This window comes from Microtus ochrogaster, chromosome 17, assembly GCF_000317375.1.
Source record: "Microtus ochrogaster isolate Prairie Vole_2 chromosome 17, MicOch1.0, whole genome shotgun sequence".
Lineage (NCBI taxonomy): Eukaryota > Metazoa > Chordata > Mammalia > Rodentia > Cricetidae > Microtus > Microtus ochrogaster.
The window spans coordinates 9,166,897-9,173,748 of record NC_022019.1 but is presented as its reverse complement, the minus strand read 5'-3'; the positions used below and the strand labels follow the sequence as shown (position 1 = coordinate 9,173,748).

General features: G+C 45.1%; 1 pseudogene; it reads right to left on the bottom strand.

Annotated features, from left to right (window-relative positions):
* Positions 1-2,858: 2,858 nt before the first annotated feature.
* LOC101992310 lies at positions 2,859-5,246 on the bottom strand (annotated as a pseudogene).
* Positions 5,247-6,852: the final 1,606 nt, after the last annotated feature.

Here is a 6,852-nt window from a genome sequence, read left to right as displayed (position 1 = left end):
TGTTTCAGCTTACACCTGTACAGGTCACAATCCATCCTTGAGGGAAATCAGGGCAGGAATCGAAGCAGAAACCTTGGAGGACTGTTCCTTACTGCCCTGCTCTCTGGTTCGTGCTCAGCTGGCATTCTATACAGCCCAGAACCACCTGCCCAGAGGTGGTACCACCCACAGTGGGTTGAGCCTTTCCACACTGAGTGTCAATCAAAACAGTCTCTCAACGACACGGCCACAGGCCAATCTATAATCAAGGCAAGTCTTCCACAGAATTGTCACCCTCTTCCCAGGTGACAAGAAAAACCAACAGGGTGCTATTCCTAGAGAATTTTTAATATTACTATTGCTAACCGGGATGCAAAATACTACTGAGCTGGTTGGGTTTTGGTTATGAGCCCAGCCTTTACCAGTGGAGCCATCTCTCCAGCCCACTGGCTGATTTTAAATGTCAACTTGCTATGACCTAGAATCACCAAGAGAGTATCAATTGTGGAATTGCCTACATCATGTTGGCATGGCTGTAGGACATGGTCTTGTTAGCTGATGAAGTAAAATCCAGCCCACAGTGGTCAAGCACCATTCCCTAGGTTTGGGTGTAGGACAGTATAAAAGAGGAGCAAGCTAGCTGAGAACAGAAGCACACAGGTGGTACAGGGTGCATTAGTTTCTCTCTGCTCTTGGCTGGTAGTGTGATGTGTCTAGCTGCTTAAGTGCCTGCCTTGACTTGCCCTCAGTGGTTGACCTGTGACCCAGATTTGCAAGTCATATAAACTCTTTCCCTCCCCAGGGTTACTTTTTGTCAGGGTATTTTATCATAGCAACCGAAGTGAAATTAGAATGAATCACTTGCTCTGAGTTTGCTGTGAGCTAAACATGAGCAGCCATGGCCTAGAAGCATGGATTCGGGTTACTCTGGATGATACCTTATGTTGTGGAAATGATCATATAACCTTTTATAGTTAGAGAACAAAAGTCACAAGTCAGTGTATTTGCCACGTATGTTGGTGGCAACTTCAGATATGCAGGTCACAGCAGGGTGGGAAAACCTCTCCTGAAAGATTCAAATGTTATTGTTAATCCTGGGGTTCTTAAGAGGAAAACCAGTTCCACAATTTTGAGCCAAAGTTGAAGCAAACTTTAATTAAATACCAGGTTCATGGACTCTGGCCGGGTCCCCCACTAGGTTCCCAGGAAACGCCTCAAGTTACCCACTCTTTGCAGGGACTTGAGAAGGCAAACCCCACAGTTCACTGTATTTCCCATCAGGTCCCAATCAGGGACAAGCATACATCCTGACGTATTTTTTCCAATATTCTCCCTACCCACATGTGATCAAGCACATCCTGTGCAAATGGGTCAAACAAACTTGTTTAGGGGATTGAAGGCACGTACACATGCACACATGCACGCACGCACATGTGTGTGCCTGTTATTTCCCAGGAACTACAGCCCCCAGCATTCCAGGAAGTTACCTTGCCCTTGGGCCAGTGGGGCTTACAGGTTAACTTTGGCTCTTCCGGCTGTATTAACTGTAGGGTTGGTGAAGGTTAACGGTGCATTTCCAAAGATTTACCCGGCAGTCGCGAAGATGTGGAGGTTGGTAGTAAGAGGCTAGCAAGAAGACTAGGGAGCTAGAGAGTACAAGATAATTCCGCCTCTGAATCTGCACCAGAGAGCTGCAGTTAGTCGGTCCGTCTGACGGATCTTCACCACACTTGTGTCTTCCTCAGAGAACTGCAGTTCCAACCGCCAACTGCCAGAAAAGATCAAATTAGAAGCTAAACCTCTTTCAGCCATTCTTAGAATTATATAAACAGATTTTCTTGAAGGCGGAGGGTGGGCCTGAGCCATACTTAAAATAGGCGTAGAGACAGATGGTTGGTTGATGGCAGCTACAGATAAAAAGGCCTAAGGCGTTTGTCTGAAAGGATGTAAGGGGAAAAGCAAAGGGAATAGGAGAACAGCCTACAGCAGGGTGCCCAAGCCTTTGTTGGGAAGAATAGCATAGAGTGTGAAAACAGACAACCTGTTTTGAGACCAAGCACTAAATACAGGACTTGGTGCTTAAAGGTAAATAACAGAAATCAGCTGGGTGGTGAGGGCGTGCACCTTCAATCGCAGCACCGCAGCACCAGAGAGGCTGGTGGGTCTCTCTGAGTTCAAGGCCAGTCTGGTCTACTGTGCGAGTTCCAGGCCAGGCTGGCCAAGGCTGTACAGAGAAACCCTATCTTGAAAACAAACAAACAAAAGGATAAATACCCAGAAATGTCTACGTGAGTAAAGATGTGTCTATCACTCATTTGGGTAGAAGGCAGGTGCCGGATCCAAAAGCTTTAACATGGCTAACAAATTACAGCATAGAGCCTTGGGGTTTTGCTTGGTTTTAGTATTCTTCCATTTGTCCTATGACTTCAGATTATACTTTGCTTGTTTTTATTGCTTCATCATTTGCTTTGTTCTTCTAGATCCTGAAATGCTAAGAGTTTGCATGGAGGGTAAGGAGTTGTGGCTCACTCTGGCCAAGGAGTCCAGAAGTTCCTGCCTGACCTGTCAGCAAATCCTCTTTCAGAAATGTCATCGAAAGACAAAGGACTGCCCTGCTAATCCCCAAGCACAACTTGGAAGAGGCAGGCAATTTGGAAACACAATACCACAGGGAGTCTTGGCCAGCTCACCGTGTCTGGGGTCTGATGGCCTCAACCTTCTGCCTCCCCTTCACAACAGAAGAATTTGGTGACACACTTTCATTCATCCGCAGGCCCCTCTTGCTATGAAAAGAGCCATTAGGAGAGGCTGAGGCCTGCTGCAGGGCCACTCTGGTCTTTGATCTTCACCCTCCCCCCCCAATCCTGTCTGCAGGGGGATCACACTGGGCTCCACACTTCCACGGCCACTTGAACACTTCCATCAACAGCTTGGGTCTGTAACTTGTCAGAGACTGAAACAAACAACAACAAATCAGGCCTTAGGGGTTTCTACCCCCAGAAAAGTTCAGAGAGCTCTGTACTGAGTACAGTGTTGATAGGTTTCAAAGGCACTCTTTGTTTAAACAATAAACTCAGCCAAATGGAAGGTGAAGGAGAGGGCTTCCTTCCTGTCCAGCCACTCAGCTGATGAATGTCCTAGGCATCATGTTGTTTTGTTGGGAGCTGGGAATTCAAGTGACCCTGACTGACAGGAAAGGGACACATTGATGTGTGACAAAGTTCCCGAAAGACAAAAGATACATCTTTGGAGTTCTTATTAAAGGGCTGATGTTTATTGAATTATGACTTTTGGATTACATTGATGTGAGTGCGGGTGTGTGCACACAGCACAGAATACACTCAGAGGTTACAGACAACTCGGGAGAGTTGGTTCTTTCTACCATGAAGGTCTCAGGGATGGAACTCGAGTCATCAAGCTTGGTGCCTTTTCCCGCTAATCCATATCACTGGCCCTTACTGTATTATTCAAAAAACAAAAATCCCAACTCGCTCAGGTTTACCATTGCTATGTGAATTCCACTTTTTATCCTTGTTGCCCTAGATAGTTCTGAAAAGATTGCCTGCCCTGTCTTTGCTTTGCTTTGTCTTGCCCAGGCCGTGAATGCCAGGAACCAGCCTGGGCATTTTCTTTTCTTAAAGAGTTTATATTTTCTCACCATAAACTTTATTACCCAGATTTTAGAACCAAAAAAAAAAAAGATTCTGACTCTTAAACATTTAATGAGCTCTACTCAGCTTTGTGGAATCTTTTTATTCTGCTTACAGTAGAATTTTCTAAAACACCCCAGCCATTTTTCTACTGTGACTTGAATATGTCCCCAAAGTTCATACACTGAAAACCTAATCCCCAACTAAAATGCTAAAATACAATTCTTGGTATTCTACATGATTGAAGTCTCAGAGAAATGAAATTCTAGGAAAGAATGAACTCAGAACTTTTGGTCCCTAAAATATTTATGTTTTTATAATTTGTTCAATTTAAAAGAGCATACTTTCCCCCAAATAATAACCCAGCATAGTTGTAGGGTGTGGTTGGGGGGTCTTGGTTTCAATTTTGTGTTCAGTGTTGAGGATGGACCCCTGGAATGCCAGACAAGCACTCTGCCCAACGCCACAGCCCTCCCCTAACACAGCACACAGCACCCAAGTGGTCTGCTACAACCAAGGTTGCTTTGCAGCAGAACTGGCTTTGGCTTTGTGACTGTGGTCTCTAGGAATTCTGCACAAATCCAACTCTTAGCTGTTTGCTGTCACTTTAACAGTGGATTCTAGGGACGCTTTGCCTAAGGAACACTCTCTAATCCTCTTGTTGCTAAGATTTTGAAAAGAAAACCCTTACTCTGCCTCCCCCCCCCTTCATACAGGACTGTCTCGTACATGTGCCCATCCCTTGTGCCATGGTACAAGAGCATACGCATACCCCATCCGTGTACACACACAATAATAATAAGGGAAAATGTGAAGATGAGGTTGTTCTAGCAAAAGCAGGAAGAACAGCCTTGGTGGTCAACGAGTGTTGTTATGTAGTCTTCCTTCCATTAGGTGGCGCTTCAAAATATCTTCTGACCCCAGGTGCTCTGATCATGGTATTTCTTTTTTTCTTTTCTTTCTTCTTCTTCGTCTTTTTTTTTTTTTGTTATCAGATGGTCTTTTGTTTTTTCTTGTTGCTTCATAACTAGCTGGGCATTCCACTACATTACTGATGTCATCAATGATGTCATGAGGGTGGCGACCATCCATATTGCAGCTCACAGACTGTGCAGTACCCAGGATCTCTTTAATAATTCCAGAACGCTCTCTGGCTAAAGACCTATGTTGTATCTAACGTTCATTGCTGACAATCTCATCGAAAGTGATATTTCCACTGTGTTTAATGTTCCTCTGCTTCGTCCTGTCTCTTGGTGGCTCCTTGAGGGTTGTGATGACCAGGGCAGAGGCAGAGGGTACCACCTCAGTCGGCCTGCTGTTCTGCATGGTCAGTTTCACTGTAATCCTCAGACCTTTCCAGGCACCGGTTGCCTTGGCAATGTCATCACCAACTTTTTTCAGAGACAGACCCAGGGACCCGATCTTGGGGGCCAAGGCAGATGTTCCACCGACCTCACCTCAGGCGTATCTCAGGTACATGACCTTGACCTCAGGGTCGAACTTGGGCCGCGTGGTGGAGGTGGATGTCAGATGAACCTGGATTCAGGATGAGAGAAGAGAGTTGCACCGTTGCTGAAAGCCTAAAAACCATGGTATTTCTTTCACACAAGGGTTCATACTCATTTCTCTCCCCTCCCTGCCTCTCCTTGTCTCTTGTCTCTTTCTCCTCATCCTACACTCATCATGTAATCAAATCTAATAAATCTCCTTTATTGCTAGCGTTCATGCAAACACACACACACACACACACACACACACACACACACACACCATAGTTCCTCTTGAGAGCCCTGCCTAATCACACCTTCAATTGCCTGTCTTCTAACATGGCAAACTTGCAAAAGCTAGTTCAGATCATGTGACTGGTCTGGAAAAAAAAACCTTAATGAATTTTATGATGACGCTTGAAGCTGCCATGAAAATGGCCTGTAAACTGGGCTGTGGTGGAGCACACCTTTAATCCCAGCACTCAGGAGGCAGAGACAGGAGGATCTCTGAGTTCGAGGCCAGTGTGGTCTACAGAGTGAGCTTCAGGACAGGTTCCAAAGCTACAGAGAAACCCTGTCTCAAAAAAAGAAAGATAGAAAGAAAGAAAGAGAGAGAGAGAGAGAGAGAGAGAGAGAGAGAGAGAAAGAAGGAAGGAAGGAAGAAAGAAAGAAAGAGAAAATGGCCTATAAGGCCCTATACATACCAACTCTCCATAGGTACTTGAGAGATAATATTTTAGATATATTGAGTCAAATAAAAAATATATATCTATCAGGGTGATTGAATAAAGACAAAAATTAAACTAGGTTAGTTGATTAAGTTTTCCCCTCACATTGACAAACCAAAACCTAGTACCTTTCAGTTCAGCAGATGTACGGTAAAAGTGCTATCCAATCTCACATTTGCTGTTGTTCCACATGTGACCTGAGTCAGGCTTTGAGACAAGTAACCACGTGACTGTAATAAAAATAAAAATACTCGTACCTTTAGGTCGGTCATGCTTCTCCCAGAACTCCCCTAAAAGAGTTAAAAACAAGCCAGGAGTGGTGGGCACACCCCACCTTAGTGAGCTCCAGCCAGCCAAGAGCTACAAGGTGAGACCTTTGCAGGGACAGAGAGAGAGAGAGAGAGAGAGAGAGAGAGAGAGAGAGAGAGAGAGAGAGAGACTTCATTGCAGGGGAGATAGCTGGTGTTTCTGAGCATGCACGAGGCAGCCAGACACAGACTTGCATTCTTCCCTACACGCTGCTCTCTATCTCCAAAGCAAGCTTACAAAGCAACAGTTGCTGTCCTCTGTATTAGGCAAGGAGCTGAAATTTAGGCAAAGCACATGATTAGTGACAAAAGAGTTTCCACTTAAACCCCATCAATGTCACCATGGCAAGTGATCTTGGGGATTGCACAGAACTACCTGGGCATAGCCAAAGAGGATGATTGTGTTCACCCCTACAGGCAGCCTGAACACACCCTTGAGATGTCTGCCCTGGGAAACATTGCAGTGATTTGAGAGAGTTACTCTAAAAGCATGAGCTCCAGAAACCATTCCTGAGGTGATTCCAGGCAGATGAGCAGGCTACAGATAATCCAAACATCATTAGACAATGTTCATATGTTTTATTTTTTGCATGTGTGTGTGTTTGTTCATGGGCGTGTGTATGTGTCTATGCTTGTGGGTATACATACACTTGTATGTGCGGAGGCCAAAGGCTGACACTGAGTGTCTTTCTCGGTTACT